This window comes from Diceros bicornis, chromosome 39 (genome assembly GCF_020826845.1).
Source record: "Diceros bicornis minor isolate mBicDic1 chromosome 39, mDicBic1.mat.cur, whole genome shotgun sequence".
Taxonomy (NCBI): Eukaryota; Metazoa; Chordata; class Mammalia; order Perissodactyla; family Rhinocerotidae; genus Diceros; species Diceros bicornis.
The window spans coordinates 17,636,588-17,657,656 of NC_080778.1; the positions used below are offsets into that span (position 1 = coordinate 17,636,588).

The 21,069-nt window shown below is 40.5% G+C and overlaps 1 protein-coding gene across 2 annotated transcripts in view; it reads right to left on the reverse strand.

Moving 5' to 3' along the window:
* Window positions 1-21,069, reverse strand: part of MTHFD1L (methylenetetrahydrofolate dehydrogenase (NADP+ dependent) 1 like) — a 209,112-nt gene that overhangs the window by 93,419 nt on the left and 94,624 nt on the right. The gene's annotated exons all lie outside the window — the stretch shown is intronic.

A 21,069-nucleotide genomic window follows, 5' to 3' on the forward strand; every position in this document is an offset into this window, starting at 1 on the left:
CCAAAATCACCTCATCTAACAGTGAAACTCATCTCCCCCATGTCTTATACTCCAGCTAAACTATCCCCAGAATCCACCAACACTTTTCCATCTACATTCATTTGCTCGTTCTGTGCACTCTGCCTAGAACACGTTTCTCCCTAACTCTGCCTGTCCAATTACTTCACATCTTCAAGTCAATTTTGTCTTTTAAAAAAATTACAGGGGCTGGCCCTGTGGCCAAGTGGTTAAAGTTCTGCGTGCTCTGCTTTGGCGGCCTGGGTTCTTAGGTTCGGATCCCGAGCGCAGACGTACACCATTTGTCAGCCGTGCTGTGGAGGCGTCCCACATACAAAGTAGAGGAAGACTGGCACAGATGTTAGCTCAGGGCGAATCTTACCCACCAAAAAAAAAAAAATTTGCAAAAATAACACATACTAATTGTAAAAATTTCAAGAATACCAAAAAACCATAAAGGTCACCATGATGCCATTTTCCACAGACAAATGAAAGCAATCATTTGATATAATTCTTTGATACTTTTCCATTGCATAGACAAACACTTATTTCATAACTTTTTTAAAATGAGAAATATATTATAAATATTGTTTTGCAACTTGATTTCTTTTTACTTTATATATCATGAATATTGTTCCATATAAATCTATTCTTTGTAATAATAGCCTTGATCTTACACCAATAATACTAAACTTTTTTTTGCTTTTTTCTTGAAGCTTTAAGTTTTAATTTTCATGTTAAAAACTTAATCTATCTTTATTCTGAATATATTGCGATACAGGATTCTAAAGCATATGTTTTAAAATTAATAGCCAAATGTCCAAATGTCACTTAATCACTAATTCATCCATTTGCCACTGATTAGAAATGTCACCTTTATCAAATTATTAATTTCTACATAGAATGGAATAAATCTATTTAGGGACACTCTAGGTGCTCTTTTGATATGAGTTCTCTTCATCTGTCCCTCTCTATAATTGTGGCAGTATTACCTTGTTTTGACATATGGAGTCAGGTAAGTCATCCATCATTATTCTTTTAAATTTTTTCTTGTCTATCCTCATAAATTTATTCTTCTAGAATCTAGACACATGTCGTTATTAACAAGGAAGCTCATCTTCATCCATAGCTTTTGTAGTAACTATATAATATAGCATAATATTCAACAGTAACGTGTAGTATAGTATATTATGGCACAGTATAGTATAGTGATTTACAGTAATTTATATATTAGTTGGACAGAGGAATGATGATTGTTTTTTTTTTGTTGTTTTTTTTGTTTTCCCCAAAGCCCTAGTACATAGTTGTGTATCCTAGTTTTAGGTCTTTCTAGCTCTTCTATATGGGACGCCGCCTCGGCATTGTTTGATGAGTGGTGAGTAGGTCCGCGCCTAGGATCCGAACCAGTGAACCCTGGGCTGCTGAAGCGGGGCGTGCAAACTTAACCGCTACGCCACTAGGCCGGCCCCTGATGATTGTTTAATACAGATTATTCCCATCCAAGAACATGGTGTATGTCTCATACCAATTCAGGTCTTGCTCTGTGCCTTTCAATAAAATTTTATAGGTTTTTTTCTATGTGCTCATTTCTTGTTACATTTATTCCTAGGTATTTTATAGTTTTGGGGACACATATAAATAGGATATTTTCCCCATTACAGTATCTAACTTTTTATTGCTGAAAACTATTGACTTTTACATATTTACATTGCATCTGACTAGCCAACCAAAACTTTCATTATTAAAAATAAATTTCTTAGATTGATTACCTAGTTATACAGTCATACTCAATACAAATAACAGAAAATCTGTCTGTTCCTTTCCAATATTTATACTCTGTTATTGTTCTTGTTTTATTATTACATTGGCTAGGACTTCCAGAATAATAATGAATAAGAGTGGTGATCATAAGCATTCTTGTCATGTTCCTGAATACATTAGCTGTACCTTTCAGGCTTCATTATTTAATGTAAGGCTCACTGTTAGTGTCTGTTTTACAATTCTATTTAAATTTTTCTATTGCATGAGGTCTGTCTTTATTTTTTCATTGAGACACCTCTTTCATCCCTAAAGTCACTTTTTTTTTTCTGGGAAAGATTCGTCCTGAGCTAACATCTGTTGCCAATCTTCCTCTTTTTTATTCCTCCCCAAAGCCCCAGTGCATAGTTGTATATTCTAGTTGTAGGTCCTTCTAGTTCTTCTATGAGCTGCCCCCACAGCATGGCTACTGACAGACGAGTGGTGTGGTTCCAGGACCGGGAATCGAACCCGGGCCGCCGAAGTGGAGCATGCCGAACTTTAACCACTAGGCCATCAGGTCTGGCTTAAAGTTATTTCTTTACTCTCCTTTATTTTGAACTGGATACTCAAGCACTTTGCAATTTACATAGTTCTTTTAAACCTTAGGTAGTTTTTTTTGTAATTGATATTACTTGTATCAAAGCATTAACGGTTAAAACAATATTTATGGTTGAAACTGGTAAGAGGCTGAGACTTTTAGAAGGCACTAATAATCAATGTGTCTTTTCCTGCCCCCAAAAAGACGTCAAGTGGTCCACAAAAGGATCCATTACTCCTTTAGCAATGGCCAGTTTCTTAATATTCCTTGCTCAAAATTCTATTATGTTTTCTTTGTATAAGAACAGTACGATATTGTAATTATACCAAACATTGCTAAAAGCTTAAAAACAAACCTCATATAGTTGTAATTTTCTAAACTGCAATTTATACAGTAGGTAAGAGAAATCTGAATCTTTTCAGGCTGAAAATTCTCAGCCAAGATATGGCAAGACAACAGTCATACAATGTAAAGTTAAAAGCCATTGCTCAGCGGATATTTTTTTAAAAACTCCTCATATACCTATGAACAACTAATTTTCGACAAAGGAGCCAAGAAGATACAATGGAGAAAGGAAAGTCTCTTCAATAAATAGTGTTCGGAAAACTGGACAGCCACATGCAAAAGAATGAAAGTAGACCATTATCTTACACCATGCACAGAAATGAACTCAAAATGGATTAAAAACTGGAATGTGAGACCTGAAACCATAAAACTCCTAGAAGAAAACACAGGCTGTATGCTCTTTGCCATTGGTCTTACCAATATCTTTTTGAATACCGCATCTCCTCAGGCAAGGGAAACGAGAAAAAATAAGCAAATGGGACTACATCAAACTGAAAAACTTCTGCATGGCAAAGGAAACCATCAACAAAACCAAAAGACAACCTGAGAATTGGCAGAAGATACTTGCAAATCATATATCTGATAAGGGGTTAATATCCAAAATATATAAAGAACTCATACAATTTAACAACAAAAGATGAACAGTCCAATTAAAAAATGGGCAGAGAGGGGCCGGCCCGGTGGCATAAGCGGTTAAGTGCACGCGCTCCGCTGCGGCGGCCCGGGGTTCGCCAGTTCGGATCCCGGGCGCGCAGTGACACACTGCTTGGCAAGCCATGCTGTGGCGGCGTCCCATATAAAGTGGAGGAAGATGGGCACGGATGTTAGCTCAGAGCCGGTCTTCCTCAGCAAAAAGAGGAGGATTGGCAGATGTTAGCTCAGGGACAATCTTCCTCACAAATAAAATAAAATGATTAAAAAAAAAAATGGGCAGAGGATCTGAACAGACATTTTTCCAAAGAAGATATGCAGATGGTTAACAGGCACATGAAAAGATGTTGAACATCACTAACTATTAGGGAAACGCAAATCAAAACTACAATGACATATCACCTCACACCTGTCAGAATGGCTATAATTAACGGGACAAGAAATAACAAGTGTGAGAGAGGATGTGAAGGAAAGGAAACCCTCATACACTGCTGGTGGGAATGCAAACTGGTGCAGCCACTATGGAAGACAGTATGGAGATTCTTCAAAAAATTAAAAATAGAACTACCATATGATCTGGCTATTCTACTTCTGGGTATTTATCCAAAGAACGTGAAAACACTAATTTGAAAAGATATGTTCACTGCAGCATTATTCACAATGGCCAAGATGTGGAAGCAACCCAAGTGCCCATCAACGGATGAATGGATAAAGAAGATGTGATACATACATACAATGGAATACTACTCAGTCATAAAAAAGATGACTAAAAAAAAATGCTGCCATTTTCGACAACATGGATGGACCTTGAGGGTATTATGCTAAGCGAGATAAGACAGAGGGAGAAAGTCAAATACCATATGATCTCACTCATATGTGTAACATAAACAAACAACAACAACAAACAAATACACAGACACAGAGAACAGACTGCTGGTTACCGGGGGGAAGGAGAAGGGGGTAAAAGGGCACATGTGTACAGTGACAGATGGCAACTAGACTTTTGGTGGTGAACATGATGTACATGTTCTACACAGAAGTTGAAATACAATGATGTACGCTGAAAATTTATATAATGTTATAAACCTATGCTACCGTAATAAAAAAATTAATTAAAAAAAACTCCTTAAAACGTCTATGCATTTTGTGAATTTCAAAACTCAAGTTTAACCTCTAGATCACATTTTAAAATCATTTTATGTTAACTTTCACAGCACTGATCTCTCCAACACAATGTTTTGACACGGATCTTATTTTAACTCCACATTTCACAATGGTAAGTAGAACTACATTCTGAGCACATCATTTAGAATATATATAAATCCTAAGTAGGGATGGGCTAGACAGTGCATTGAAAATAAATTTGCATTTTGTAAAAGCAAACAGTCAAGGTCAAGTTAGACGTTCCTACAATTCAAAACTTCTTTCAAAACTTTTCACTCTCTTTTATTTAATGACTCTTTTAATCAATTTATTTAATTACTGCTTCAAAAAACCACCGAGCAGGGCCAGCCCTGTGGTGTAGAGGTTACAGCGCACTCCGCTTTGGTGGCCCAGGTTCTCGGATTCAGATCCTGGGCGCGGACCTACACCACTCATCAGCCATGCTGTGGTGGTGACCCACATACAAAATAAAGGAAGACTGGCACAGACGTTAGCTCAGGGCGAATCTTCCTCACCAAAAAAAAAAAAACCCCAACAATTGGCAAATATGCCTACGTTCACCATAAAAAGCCTAATGGAAATTCAGATACATTTACCAGTAGATAAATCACTTAGTAAACTGATGTGTATTAAGTTTTTCATTCAAAAAACATTTATTTAGTGCCCATGATGTTCTATGCACAGGGCTATGTGATGATGATATGGAATGAAAGTGAACATGGAGGAAGCCGTGACACACAGTGTTAAAAGCCTGTGCTCTGGGGCCAGGGCTTAGGTTCAAATCCCTGCTCTCCCTCGCACGAGCTGCTTGCCTTTGGGCAACTGCTGACTCACAATGATGCTCGGTTTCCTCACCTGTAAAATGGGGGCTGTTGTGGTAACTATGTCCCAGGGTTGTTATAACACAAGTAAAGGACCCGGCAGGTCCTCAAGGAAGGTAAACTCTTATTACCAATAGCAAACACTCATCCATGCCAGGATCTGCCCCATGCGCTTTATATGCATCGTTTCTATATAGCTGCCGTACGTGTTAGGTCATGTTATTCTCCTAGCTTTACAGACGACAGAGCTGGGGTGCAAAAGGGTTGCCAGCTCCCAATGGAGGGGGTACCACCCCAGGGGTACATCCACTTATCTCAGTGACTGGGAGGAACTGTCACATTTGGCGGGTGGAGCCAAGAAGCTGGAAATCTTGCAACGTGCAGGACAGTCTCACAAAGATTTGTCCCTGCCACACATGATTTTCCCTCCAGACACTCCCACAGCTGAAAAACCTAGTTGTGATTATACGAACCTAGAACCCACCCCCTACATAAAAACAAACTTTTTTTTTTTTTTTTTTGCTGAGGAAGATTGGCCCTGAGCTATCATCTGTTGCCAGTCTTTCTCTATTTTGTATGTAAGTCGCCGCCATGGCATGGTCGACAAGTGGTATAGGTCCATGTCCGGGATCCGAACCTGCGAATCTAGGCCACCAAAGCAGAGCCTGCCAAACTTAACCACTAAGCCACAGGGCCAGCCCTGTACTGAATTTTTAAGGAATGCCAACAAGAGTGAACATCGAGGAAGGTTAACTTTGTTTTCCTTGGAACTTTGCCAAGAGATGTTCACTTTTTCAGAAAATTGCCTCACCAATGCCAATAACCACTTGTGACATCTGAGTTGCCACCCACACACCTCGTCCTTCTGCGCTGGTGGCTGTCCCGTGTCCTAGCTCCTGCATATGAGCAAGCACTTGACCACTCAGAACATCTTCCAGCGTAGCTGAAATAAGTCTTCTAAGTAATACACACTGAAATACGTAGTGTGTTATCATAAAACACTTTTATATCACAACTAACACAGTATATTGTTTTTTGAAATTATATGTAGAAAGTTATAGTACCTGAGTTTTACTTCAGGAAAGTCAAGTGTTGGTTATAAAAAGAGGGAACAGGCGCCTTAAGGTTGAGACCACACTGGGCTATATAACTTGCTCAAAGTCACAGAGCTGATAAGGAATGGAGCGAGGATTTGAACCTGGGCTGTCGCTGGAACCCATGTTTATAATTTTTGTACTTCTGAGGTGAAAAGCAGGGGTGCTCTTTCAGCTAGAATGCACACAGAAGGCCTCTCTGACATTTAAGCAGAGACTTGAATGAAGCAAGGGAGCAAACCATGTAGTTATGAGAGAGCTCTGAAAGTGATAACAGCATGTGCAAAGGCCCCGGTGTGGAAGGAGGCGTGGTGTATCCAAACCAGGTGCTAGGCAGGGCAGGAGGAGATGAGATTTGAGGGGTAGGTGGGGGAAAGATTAGGTTTGGCTTTATTCTGAGAGACACAAGACACTGGAGGGTTTGTGCAGAGGCGGGAAGGGATCTGACTCAGGCTTCAAAAGGATCACTCTGGTGGTATTATGAAAACAGACTCTGTGGTCAGGGTGGCAGGGGGGTGGGGCTGTCACAAAGCCCTGGTGAGAGATGGTGGTGACCTGGACCAGGTGGGGCAGCCATGTGACAGGAGTGGTCGGGTCATATCCATTCTGATGGACTGGGTGTGGGGCGTGCACGAAAAAGAAGAGGCAAGGATGATTTCAAGGCTTTTGACAGAAGCATCCAGAAGAACGAAATTGTCATTAACTGAGAGAGGGAAGCAGGTTTGGGACCTGAGGAAAGGAATCAAAAACACGGTTTAGGGATTTTAAGTCTGAGCAGGCATCTGGACACATGAGCCTGGCAGTCAAGGAAAAGTCCTGGTCAGAGGCACAGAAGTGGGCAGATGGTTGCTCATGCTATGGGGCGAGAGTGTAGGCAGGCAAGAGAAAGGACCTGAGGATGAGCCCTGGGCCACGCCAAGGTTCAGAGATCTGGACGATGGCGCTCCAACAAAAGAGACTGTGCAGGAAGGTGCAGCCAGAGAAGGAGAGCCGAGAGGCTGACGTTTAGAAAGTGCTTTAAGAAAGAGGGAAAAAGAAGCCCTGTGAAATGGAAGGGTAGGAATTGACCATCAGAGCATTAGAGAGACAAATATTCAAACAAAAACGTGAAGGAAGTAGAGGTCTGTATGAAGTGCTGTGGACAGAGATACAGATGGAAGACGGCTAAGCCCTAAATAAGCCACGGTGAATACCACTGCAGGGATCGGGAGGATCTGGAGGGCAGAAGCGGGAGAAACAGTTTTGAAGACTGACTCTTCAGATAATCACGGTTCAGTACACTGTTCTATGCACAAAAGTGCTAAAGGATCGAACCGAGCAATTCATTTCAATAGGATTATAACAGTCCTCTAAAAAGAAACCCACATAACAGTATGGAAGTATGAGAACAAAATTTGAATCATCTTTGAATGGAGATATTAGAGATGATTTGAATTTTCCTCTTTACTAATGAAGATTTTCTGATTCTTCTAGAATGATTAGAGTATTACTTTAAGAAAGGAAAGTTATTTTTGAAATTATTTTATATTATGCATATGTAGGATGTTATCAACATATTTAAATGTCTCCTAGGTAAAACTCTTGCACAAGTACACCAGGAGGTAAGAGGAAGAAGCTTGGCTCGTCACAGCATTTATTGTTTCTAATAACACAACAACTGGAAACAACTTAAATATCTGTTGACAAGAGAATGGATAAATAGATTGTAGCGTATTCATAGTTACTAGATGCAACTACTTGGATGAATCTTAGAAAACTAACATTAAATAAACACCAGGTTAGAGAAGATACAATACAATATCACATTATTTTTGTAAATTCTAAACTTTTTTCCTGTCACTTCAGTAGTGAGAAAATAAAGCTTTTCAATTAAAAGCTTTGTTTCTGTTTGTTTTACCGCATAATGCATTTGGCATGGTAAATATACTTAAACACAGCATATACAGGTCAGCTTTAGGTCTTGGGATTCCTCATGAGAATTGGTTGGAATTTAAGGGTTACATTATAATGCAAGTTAATTTAGTTTCGTTGTTTTTTGTTTTTGTTTTTAATGAAAGTCCTTGATTTCAGACCTCTAGAAGATATTCTAACTTCAGAAGACAGGTTGTAAATTCAACCAAAGCAAATACGTTTGTAAAAGTTGCCCAATTAAGTTTTGCATTATTTACTAGCACTTTCATTAAAGTAAATAAATTGAGAGTATAATCAGATGCTATGCTACATGGACCTATGGACTCTACAAGGTTGGCTAAAAGTAACATATACTCAATCACTTCGCTCCTCCATTTTTTCAAGTCACAGAAAGATTTTCCTCCTGTCTCCCTCCCCTTGGCAGTGATGGTCTTTCCCAAATAAGGAGCCGAATCTCTAATGTTTTGATTCACATCCCTTTTGGCACCAAAAGTATATTTGAGATGTTAAATATGCCAGTTGAATTTAAGAACATATGTTCTTAATTTTAATGTTTAATGCCACTGCAAAGATTCTCTGCATTGTTTCAAAATAATTTTCATGTTTAAATTTCTTCTACTTGTTTGCATTCCAGAGCAGTGCAAGGCTTAGGGGAGAGAGGGAAATATACTGGAATAATATCATGCACCTGCGAATCTGCTGGGTTCCAGTGCATTTTGCTTTCTCCCTGGTTAACTACCAAGCATTTTAAACAAGGCTTTATACAAGAACTCCCCTAACCCAAAGGAGGGTTTTGGAAGTAATCAGATCCCCTCTATCGATAACAGTCCTAAATGCCTTTGTATGAGAAAGGATACAAGCAGTAGTGTTTTCCATTGTCAGAACCCTAATTGCTCTGAGTTTCACTTTAACAAGTATACTCAAGCAGATACTTTTCACTTAAAAGAATGAATTAGCATCTGTGAATTTCTTTTTTTTTTCTTTTATTTATTTTTCCCCCAAAGCCCCAGTAGATAGTTGTATGTCACAGTTGCACATCCTTCTAGTTGCTGTATGTGGGACGCGGCCTCAGCATGGCCGGAGAAGCGGTGCGTCGGTGCGCGCCCGGGGATCCGAACCCGGGCCGCCAGCAGCGGAGTGCGCGCACTTCACCGCTAAGCCACGGGGCCGGCCCTGTGAACCTCTTCTTGAAAGTAACGATCCTTAGCATCTTAAGGTGGTAACAGCAGCTGGCATCAACTGTTCTGTTTGTGGCAGAGTCTGTCCTTTTTCCAGCATTACTGACTTCATCCCCAGAACAAGCATTGAGGTAGGTAAGGAGAAACCAAGATTTGGGGAGGTTACGCGACCTACCCAAGGTCACAGGCAGCACAGGGCAGAGGGCAACTGAAGCCCAGACGGCTGGAGCCTGCAGTCCAACACACACGGCTGCTCTGAAGACAACCATCTCCACTATCTTGGTTTCCAGTGTATTATAGCAGAAAATGACCAAGAAACGATATTGATATCCAAATGCACTACAAAAATATTCGTCTAACTTAATCTTACTCTAACGTCATTCCACTGAAGCTTTGAAAGATCAGGTTGTAAACTCTGGTGTCTTTAATTGAGAAATCCTACTTCTAAGTTTTTTAAAAATTTTAATGAGGGGCTGGCCTGGTGGCGCAAGAGGTTAAGCGCGCGCCGTCTGCTTCCGTGGCCCGGGGTTCACAGGTTCAGATCCCAGGCACGCACCAACGCACCGCTTATGAAGCCGTGCTGTGGCGGCGTCCCATATAAAGTAGAGGAAGATGGGCACGGATGTTAGCCCAGGGCCAGTCTTCCTCAGCAAAAAGAGGAGGATTGGAAACAGATGTTAGCTCAGGGCTGACGTGCCTCACACACACACACAAAATTTTAATGAAATATTTGATATATACAAAAGAATATGCGTAAGTTAGTAGCAATAACTTAAAAACTTGAACATCATCAACACACAAAATTCAGGATGGTGGGCCTTCTAGTGGGGAGGCAGCAAGATGGGGTCAATGAGGGGTCATGACATCTAATGATTTTGTATCCCAAACGTACCACAGAGAAAAAGAAAATAGACTCTAGGCTTCTAATTACAAAATCTTCAGTTGCTTTACTACAATAAAGGGGAAAAAGTTCTGTAATTACTTCATATTCATTTGTTTTGTATTTTTCTTCTGAAAATCCATCCTGGAAAACTGCTATCATCACATACTTCTTTTTCTGCTGAGCCAGATCATAAAAGCCTTCAATTTCTGTTATCCTGACTAGTGAAGCTTCTTTCTTCCTTATCTCAAAACACTTTTGGACTAATTCATATTTAATGAACGTATCGGCAATACAAATAATAATCAAACAGATAAACTGAAAGTGTTCCAGGTAAAGGTGAAGGAATTTTTTTCAAAGCATCTTGTAAAAATAGAAAAGTAAATAGACAACGTAGAATTTGGCCATAAAATTAAACCCATTCTTTTCAAAGTTCCAAGGGACCACTTACAATCAATGTTCAGAACTGGACAACACAGGATCAACACGGGCAGCAAGACTAGAGATCTTTCCTTCTCCAGAAAGACCAGGCACCACTGCCAAGTGAAGCTCAGCATTAAGAGATGAAGAGTTAGGAAGAGATGACGCTTGGAAGCCCTTCTAGAACAAAGCTCTGGTCTCCATACAAGACGACGCTTGGAAGCCCTTCTAGAACAAAGCTCTGCGTGTCTCCATAGCTGATACGCAGGCTGGAGAGAGCATCCGCCCGGCTCCTCTTCCTTGGGGAGGCAGAGCAGAGGGTGAGCCTGGCATTGCCAGGGTGAGTGGATTTAAAAGCAGTTGCAGAGGCAGGTCCCGACAGCAAACAGCCGGCCCCTACCTGCACAGGCCTGGAACACTTTGGGGCACAGGACGAGGGGAGCAGAGCTCTCCACTGATTTAGATCTACTGAGGCTTCCTGGCTCATTTTTTTAGGGCTGGGGCTGAAAGCCACCTGTGAAAGAATCACTGAGGAAGAAGAGTTTCACACATTGTATGACAAGGAAAAGGGATCCCATAAACTGACATAAATTCTGAGATGAGTAAAGGCCTACATGTGAGAGGCAACATTTTATAAGCCAATGTAGACTATCTTTATGACTCCAAAAGCAGAAATCAGGAAGAACAAAGATGGAAAGAGAAAAGGTACAATGAACGCATTTAAAAGATAAGCCACACATGGGAGAAAATATTTGCAACACATAATGGCAAAGTATTCATATTCCAAATATAAAAGGGATATTGTAAATTAATAAGAAAAAGATAAACAACCCAAAAGAAAATAGGCAATTCACAAATGCTCTGAAATGTCCGTAAATATGCTTATACTCACACCTATGATGAAATACCATTTCACCACCCCCAGATTGGCAAGACTTAAAAAATCTAACAACAGGGGCCAGCCTGGTGGCATAGTGGTTGAGTTCTTGCGCTCCATTTCGGCGGCCCAGGGTTCTCAGGTTCGGATCCCGGGCACAGACCTACTCACCGCTTACCAAGCCGTGCTGTGGCAGGCGTCCCACATAAAATGGAGGAAAATGGGCACAGATGTTAGCCCAGGGCCAATCTTCCTCAGCAAAAAGAGGAGGATTGGCAATGGATGTTAGCTCAGGGCTAATCTTCCTCACCCAAAAAAAAAAAAATCTAACAATACAAATGTTGGGAAGAATGTGGAAAAATCAGAAATCTCATAAATGATTGGTGGTACTATAAATGGCTATGACTTTGATGAACAGTTTGGCTTTATCTATTAGTTGATGCTGAGCATACTTATAACCCCCCAAATCTCACTCCTCAGTGTAGACCATAGAAAACCTTTCGCACATGGTCTCAGAGACATAAACAAGAATGTTCCTGGTAGCATGATTTGTAACAGAACACTGAAAGGAATCTAAATGCCCCTCAATGAAGGATGCACAAATACATGCTCTATAAACAGCCAAGGAAGATTACATCGCAAATAAAATGAGGCTTCTTTGATCATAGATACTTGGATAAATGCAGAAATGTAACATTGAACAAAAATACCAAGTTATAGAGCGGGGATTGGCAAACTATGGCCTGCATGCTTCCTGGTTTTGTGTGGCCTGCAATTTTTTTTAACTTCTTTTACTTTTTTTGCATTTTTTAATGTTTAAAAAAAATCAGAAGAGGAATAATATTTTATCACACATGAAAATTATACGAAATTCAAATGTCAGAGTCCATGAATAAAATCTATTGGAACATAGCCTCACTCATTCATTTATGTTTTATTTATGGCTGTTTTTGCAGTGGAGTATTTGCAGAAAGATGCTATGACTCACAAAGCCTAAAATATTTATCTTGCCCTTTACAGAAAAAGTCTGCTGATCCCTGTTATAGCACAATGCAGATAGTAACATTTATTAATATACAAAATTTTAAAACATATAAAAATACTACAAAAACATGCTGCATATCTGCGGTTCCCAAATTGATGTGCTCAGGCACCCTGAGGCACCCCAATGAACTCAGAGGAGCCATGGGATATTTTAAACTTTGGAGGGAAACTTGTCAATACGTGACATCCATTGGACACTGCAAGTTCCTCTAGTTCGAGGTAGTTCACCGTTTCAACATTATCGCTCTGCATTCCTTTCAATGACATCATATATTCTCGATGCTAAATTTTTGGTGGTCGCTGCAGTAAAAAGCAAGAACTGTGTGAAAACCAATGAACCAGGAAATGAGGTTTGAATTGTCGACGGACTCCGAGGATTGAGAAGTTGTTCAAGGACACATATCTCATTAATAAGTTATGGCGGCTATTTAAGAATGCAACAATATTATTTTTTCTTTCAATTTGTATGTTCTTTTTTCAGACAGCTACTAAGTTATCAGGACACAAATACCCATTAAGTTGTTTGGACTTAACTACCTAATAAATGAAAGTGTTAAGTATTTCTTTTGGCCTGGGGTGCTGTGAAAAAAATTGCTGAGACACTAGGTGTGTCATCAATAGAGAAAGTTTGAGAATCTCTATTGTAAATCTTTTGTGGATAAATACATATGTGATAAAAGTACAAAAGCATGCCTGGAAATAACCCTGCAAATCAGGATAGTAGCTTCCTCTAGAGAAGCAGAAAAGGAAACAAGAAGAGGGAAGGATTCATGGGAACCTTAATAACGTCTCTAAGTTTTATTTAAAAAAACCTAAATGGAAAACAATATAGTGGTTCCTCAAAAAATTAAAAATATAATTAGCATACAATTCAGCAATTCCACTGTTGAAAAGAAATGAAAGCAGTGTCTCAAAAAGACAGTCATGCCCATAGCAGCCATTATTCACAATACCCACACATTGTACACCCGTGTTCACAGCCGCCATTATTCACAATACCCACACATTGTACACCCGTGTTCATAGCCACCATTATTCACAACAGCCAAAAGGGAGACGCAACCTACGTCTCCACAGATGGATGAATGAATAAACAAAATATGATATATACACACAATGAAATATTATCCTGCCTTAAAAAGGAAGGAAATTCCGACACACGCTACAAAATGGATGAACCTTGAGGACATTATGCTAAATGAGAAAAGCCAATCACCAAAGGACAAATTCTGTTTGACTCCACTTTTTATAAAGTCCCTAGAGTAGTCAAATTCATAGAGACAGAAAGTAGAACAGTGGTTACCAGGGTCAAAAAACAAACAAAAACAACTAAAGCACACACAGCAACATGCTATGATTGTGACACGGCTGAGTGGTAGGAACATGGGTGTTTACTACATTCATCTTCATACTTTCCTGAATATTGTATGCTCAGGATATGTCACTAATTTTTTTTTTTTTTTTGTGAGGAGATCAGCCCTGAGCTAACATCCGCCAATCCTCCTCTTTTTTTGCTGAGGAAGACGGCCCTGGGCTAACATCTGTGCCCATCTTCCTCCACTTTATATGGGACGCCGCCACAGCATGGCCTACCAAGCAGTGGTCGGTGCGCGCCCGGGATCCGAACCAGCAAACCCCGGGCCGCTGCAGCGGAGCGCGCGCACTTAACCGCTTGCGCCACCGGGCCGGCCCCACTAATATTTTTTTTAAGGGCAGAAGACTAGCGGATGAAAGGAGAGAGAGCTTCTTCAGACAAAAGCAGGGAAGAGAAAGGTCAGGTGGAATAAAGGGAGGAACGAGCTTAGGGCCTAAGCTGCACGAGAGAAGTCTGAACTCCTGGGACAAGAAGGAAATCCTCTTACTGGGCTTTCCTGAACATAGGGGTTAAAAAACACTGCTGGTGATTACCAGTTTCTCGAAAGTTAGCACATGACCTTCAGCCAGGGTCTCCAATAATTCAGCACTTCTCCTTCTTGATTTGATTATGGACACAGTCACTACAGAAAAAAACTGGAAGGATCATAACACAATGGAGCGTGGGCTGAGATCAGTGTTTCTAAATAATGTCAACACAGTGAGGTCTGGGAGAATTAACGCTTAGAAAGCTGGAAGATCACCTGATGTCAGCTTTTTTTCCTAAGGATGGATGAAATTATAGGAATGTTTGGGTGGGTCTGGTTCTCTTCTACCAAAATAAAGGAATATTTAAAATTTCGTGGCAATCAACATGGAAACAGAGAACAAGCCAGGAAGTGGGTGTAGCCGCCAGCAGAGTCTCCTGAAGTCCTACTAAGTAGTGAGATTTGCACTGTTTGCAAAAGGATGCAGGGTGAGGGGAGCCCCAAGGAGAAGACTGCCATCAGAGTGCAACTCGATAAGATAATCTTTAATTAGCAACATATTAGGGAGAAAGATCTTTTGAAGCAGTAAGGAGAAAAGAAAGGAAAAAAAAAAAAAACGGGCGGCCCAGTGGCGGCATAGTGGTTAAGTTCACAAACTCGGCTTGGTGGCCTGGGTTTGCGGTCTGGCTCCCAGGCGCGGACCTATACACTGCTCATCAAAAGCCGTGCTGTGGCTTCCTGTAGAGGAAGATGGGCATGTATGTTAGCTCAGGGCCAATCTTCCTCACCCCCCCAAACAAAAAAACAAAAAACCAAAAGTATTCCACTATTGTTGGCAGACATTATTATATATCGGCACAATATAATTATATTGGTACTATTTCTTTTAATGTATACTTTTAGCGACTTTTAAAAAAATTTTTTTTTGAGGAAGATTGGCCCTGAGCTAACATCTGTTGCCAATCTTCCTCTTTTTCTTTTTTCTCCCCGGAGCCCCAGTACATAGTTGTATATCCTAGTTGCATGTCCTTCTAGTTCTTCTATGAGGGACACCGCCTCAGCATGGCTTGATGAGTGGTGAGTAGGTTCATGCCCAGGACCTGAACCTGGGAACCCTGGGCCACTAAGCAGAACGGGCAAACTTAACCGCTAGGCCACCAGGCCAGTCCCTATTGGTACTATTTTTAAATGTGACCATCTGCTGTAGACAGGTCATCTGAAACTAATTATTTATTAATGGGGGTGGATGGGAACCGATTAAAGAGAGATGAGAAAATCACTGTAGGCAGAAGAGCGGCTTAATCTTCCGCACAGGTTTTGGTGAGAGAAGCCCTGAGGTCTCGAGCTCTGCCACTTGCTGGCTGAGTGAGGGCGGACACGGATCATAATCGTGCTAGGCTTCCGCTGCATCATCTGTAAGATGGGGCTAATAACGCCCACCCCCGCAGAACTGTTTAAGGATTAAGTGAAAATGAGTGTGACGGCTTTAGCACAGGTCTGGAGCTCAGGAACTGCTCAGAGAATGAAGCATTTATAATGAAAATATTAACAAAGCTCTGTTTCCTGATCCTACTCAGTTTGTCTTGGAACGGCTACGGCTATTCCTTCTGATCGCTAAATCCTAATCCTGAACTGTTCGAGGCAAAGGCTCAGCGCATGGTTAATGGGGCATTGGTCTAACCTTTCTCCTCTGCTGCAGTGTCTGTTTGCGCTGTGTACCCAGGCAGCCCCCGGAGAAGCCAGCCTGGGGCTGTGTGAGTGTCCACAGCCAGCCAGGAGGAGACTCATAATCAGTTAGGTAACTTCTCGACAAGCACTTTGGACGAGAGTGTAAATGTCAAATGTGGATGGAACATTAAATTCACCAAAGCTTCACAGAGATCACTGTAAAGTAAGGTTAATCAGCTCACACCATCCCTTAGGCTATAAGATGTAGACCTTGGTTCTGTATCTTTTTTGAGTCATAGTTCCCTTTGAGAATCTAATGAGAAGTGTGGAGCCCTTCTCTGGTTTTAAAAAAAAAAAGTACATATACTCATATGTACAATTCTGTATTTAATTATGGGAGGGGTGCCTGGTGACCATCAGTTAAGAACCCCTGGCTATAAAGATGTATGAGTGCACGCTGCATGCCAGAATGAAAGAAAGGTATTCATTCGAAACTGGAATCAAAACTAAGTTAAGAGAGCAGAAAGCAAATTTAAAAAACCAAGGTTCCTGCGTAAGTTTGAAACCCCTACAAATAGTTTAAACATGAGATAATTTTTAAAAATCTAGGAACTCAGTGTTGTTTTCCTGTTCTTTCCTTCTTTTCCTCTTTTTAAAAATAACACTTGATTAGGGTTTGATGCCAAAGAAATGTTTGCCTTTATAGCCATAAGTGGAAGTTAAGTGGACTCCCATGAGGACTGTTGACAAAAGGAGAAATAGAAATCACGGTGACCACAGCACTTTCCCCAAAATTCTCATCAAGTGTTTTGCTCTAGTCTGACGAATTCATGCAATTAATTAAATAAACTTCACTCTGTTTTAAGTCTAAATGGAATATTGATTCCATTATCTTGGAATAATTATTGCAGAGCAGACAAAATAATTCCTTCCCTGTGTGTGTTGGGATAGAACAAAAAATTAGACTAAATGCACCTCAGCAAAACCAGTAGTATGGAGAAAATTCTATTTAAGAGATGCCCATCATGTCTTAAGGTTCTTTGTTAATCAATATGATACTTAATCTCATAAGGGCATTGTCCTCACCACTGATGCTCTGTTTCTGGGGTTGTCTCTCACATCATATTATAAATTACTGGAAGGTAAGAATCTTGTCTTAATCATCTTTGATTTCCAGCTCCTACCATATATTACTTAACATATAGCAGAAGCAATAAATGTGTACCAAAGTAAATTATTTCAAAGGACTTAAATATATTTTCAGTTACTTCTTTTCTAAGGTATACATAGAAGTGACATTGCTAGAACATTTGCTTATTTTCAGTTTGACCCAGAAATTCTGTCAGGTTGCTCTTTTTCTGTAAATTACTTTTTCAAATCCTCTGCCCATTTTTCTATTGGATTATTCATATTTTTTTTATCAGTCTGTAGTCCATGGTGGTTTATACATTGTAATGCTAGTCATTTGTCCATTATCTTTGCAAATGTTTTCTACCGATCTGTCACTTGTTTTTTCATCTTGTGTCTTTTATCATACACAACTTATTTATTTATTTATTTTTTGGTGAGGAAGATTAGCCCTGAGCTAACATGCATTTGCCAATCCTTCTTTTGCTGAGGAAGATTGGCCCTGGGCAAACATCTGCGCCCATCTTCCTCTCCTTTACATGTGGGACGCCTGCCACAGCATGGCTTGATATGTGGTGCACAGCTCCATGCCCAGGATCCGAACCTGTGAATCCTGGGCCACTGAACACGCACTTAACCACTATGGCACTGGGCCGACCCCACAACCTATTTTTTAAGGTAACCAAAATTATCTATCGTTTCCTTTTGGGTTTGTGCTTTTTATATCTTAAGAGAGACAATTCTATAAACAACGCCTTGCTTAGGACACAAATTCTTCCTCAGGATTCAGATAAACCTATGCCTACTGCATTTAACTTCTGTAGAAGGATGTTAAAATGGGGCTCTTTTGGTTTCACTTTTGTTTGAGGCTTCAAAACGGTGCCACTCACATGCTAGATGATGCTAGACCCAGCGGCATTTACAAAGAAATTGTTTGAAAATAGATTTTGCATTCCTTAGCCCAACAGCCACCCTGAGGTTTCAAAAGGGTTGACAAGGTTAGAAGTCAGGAAAGGATTTCTTCAAAGAAAGTTATCAACGTGCCGAATCCCACTCCCCACCTCCCAGCGGGAAGGATGTGAAGCTGCTCTCCCTTTTCTCAAGCTAGTGAGCGAGGCTTTAGAAGAGTGATCAGAAACGCTCAATATGGTGTCCCTGCCTTATGGGGACAGAGCGGTGGGTTGGGTATGAAAAGAAGTCTACGGGCTGAAAAGAAATCGCCCATGGCAGCAGAACACAGGGTCCTGTGAGAGACGTAATTGCACTCCCACCCACGGTAGGTCAGAGGTTGAAGGTCTGCGGTGCCTGGAGCCCAGGTGTGGTACCAGCAGCAGGATTTTCTACAAGGAATTCTGTCCCCAGAGGGCTTCTGCCAAGACAGTGGGACCTCAGCTGGAAGAGGCTGGGAGCGGACCACTGAATGCAAAAGCTTCAAGCCTCGAGGAGGCCAGAGGCAGCCTACGTGCAAGAAGTCGGGGAGACAGAGACGAAGCCACCTTCCCGTTCCCACTGTCGGCCAACATGGGGCAGAGGAGGAGCTTAAATCTGAATGAAATTTGGAGTTTTTGATTTTTATATAAGCCTGGACACACATTTTTTATTAAAATGAGACTATTCTTATGACTGAAAGGGACCAGAGGAATTTTTAAAAATATATTTTAGAGGCACCTGATACTAATTGAGAGAGAGGACTTGACCATAAATTTCATCCACGTGCAGGGAATGAAGAAGCCCACAGAGCAGGTTTGACGGAGCAATGGGGGAAAAAGTACTGCTTCCTGATCACGCCCTGTTCCTGCTGTTCAATACACTGGCTTTGCTTCCAACATTCCACCAGAGCTGCAACATCAATCTACCACCTTTGTGAGAGTTTAACAGTACAGGTCTGGAGTCTTGTGGTCAATACATATTTACGTAAGTCACTGCTGTCACATAGTTATACATAATGGAGCATGACACACTAAAAGTTACATAAAAGAGTTGTTTGCACACCATGTTCATAGCAGCATTATTGACAACAGCCAAAAGGTGGAAGCAACCTAAGTGTCCATAGACAGATGAATGGATAAACAAGATGTGGCATATATACACTGGAGTATTACTGAGCCTTAAAAAGTAGGGAAATTTGAACACATGCTACAACATGGGTGAACCTTGAGGACATTATGCTAAGTGTAATAAGCCATTCACAACAGAACGTACCCTGATACGAGGTATCTAGAATAGTCAAACTCAGAGACAGAAAGGAGAAAGGTGGTTGTCAGGGGCTGGAGGGATGCGGAATGGGGAGTTGTGGTTTAATGGGTAGAGTTTGAGTTTTGCAAGATGAAAAGAGTCCTGGAGATGATGGTGGCAATGGCTGCACAACAATGTGAAAGTGGTAGACTTAAAAATGGTTAAAATGTTAAATTTTATGTTTTATGTATTTTACCACAGTTAAAATAAAATCATTACTCAAAAAAAAACCCTAAATAAAAAAAGTAAATTTAATCTTTATTAGTCATGTATCAATAATGGGGAAAATAATAATGAGAAGTAGACAAGAATTATTGAGTTTTAACATGTGTCAGGCACTGTGCCAGGACTTAACATGTATGGTCTCATTTAATCTTCATTTCAAACCTATGAAGCAAGTCCTACGAAAAGCTCTAGTTTACAGATATGGCTAACTCGCCTAAAGTTACACAACTTGAAAAGAGTTGAACCAGATACTTTTCTGACTCTAGAGCTAGCCCTCTAAAGCATCTGGTAGTGGACAGACTTCACTATCACTGATTATCCCCAACTTATAGCCTCTTAGACTGGAAGAGATCATAGAAATCATTAGCACAATCACTGACATCTACACAGTTCTCTGATTTACAAAGTCATCTCTCATTCAATACAACTCATTAAAATACTGCAACATGGGTAATCTCTTTTCATCATCAGAAGAAATGGAGCCCTAGAGAAGTTAAGTAACTGGCCTCAGTTCAGACTACCCGTTAGGGTTGTGATCCCACAACTTCTAACAGAGTCCATGGCTAACCATCTATATTCAATTCTTCATCTGGTCCAGTTTCTCACTTGTCACATGAGAATGTCTATAAGGGACATGCTGAGAGAGGCTAATGACTTGTCCAAGGTCACAAAGAGAACTAGTATGTTTTTCATACATCATCAGCATATACCTTTAAAGATGCTTTGCCAGGATAACATATATTCTATAAATATGTATTGACAAAGTAAGGATTGGTACAGAGGCAGAGAGCTCTGTCAGCATAAAATAGAGTGCTTTCTTCTACAAGTTCTTTTATTTGTGGAATTGATGCATTAGAACCACTCCACATAAGTACCCAACTTCTCAGTGCCTGCCCTGACAGCCTCCTTTTCCATTAGCTCTATAATTATGCTGTGATCAATTGAGCAAATCCATTTAGATGGCATGTCTAGCCACTCTCCTAGTGGATTAGGTACCAAAGCAGCAAAGTACACAAGAGCTGTATAATACAGACCTTTGAGGAAGGAACTATACAAATTCTCATCTGACCCTGACTGCATGTCTATAAGGAATTCTTAAAACAGTCTCAATAACCTTGAATGAACTCTATAATAAGGTGTTATTCTACAAATCCTTGTTTGTTTGTCTTTTGTTTTCTCACAGCCTTAATATCATGGCTAAGACTGGGGCTGGCAACGACTGAGCAAACTCTACAGCAGTTGCCCCCTCTTT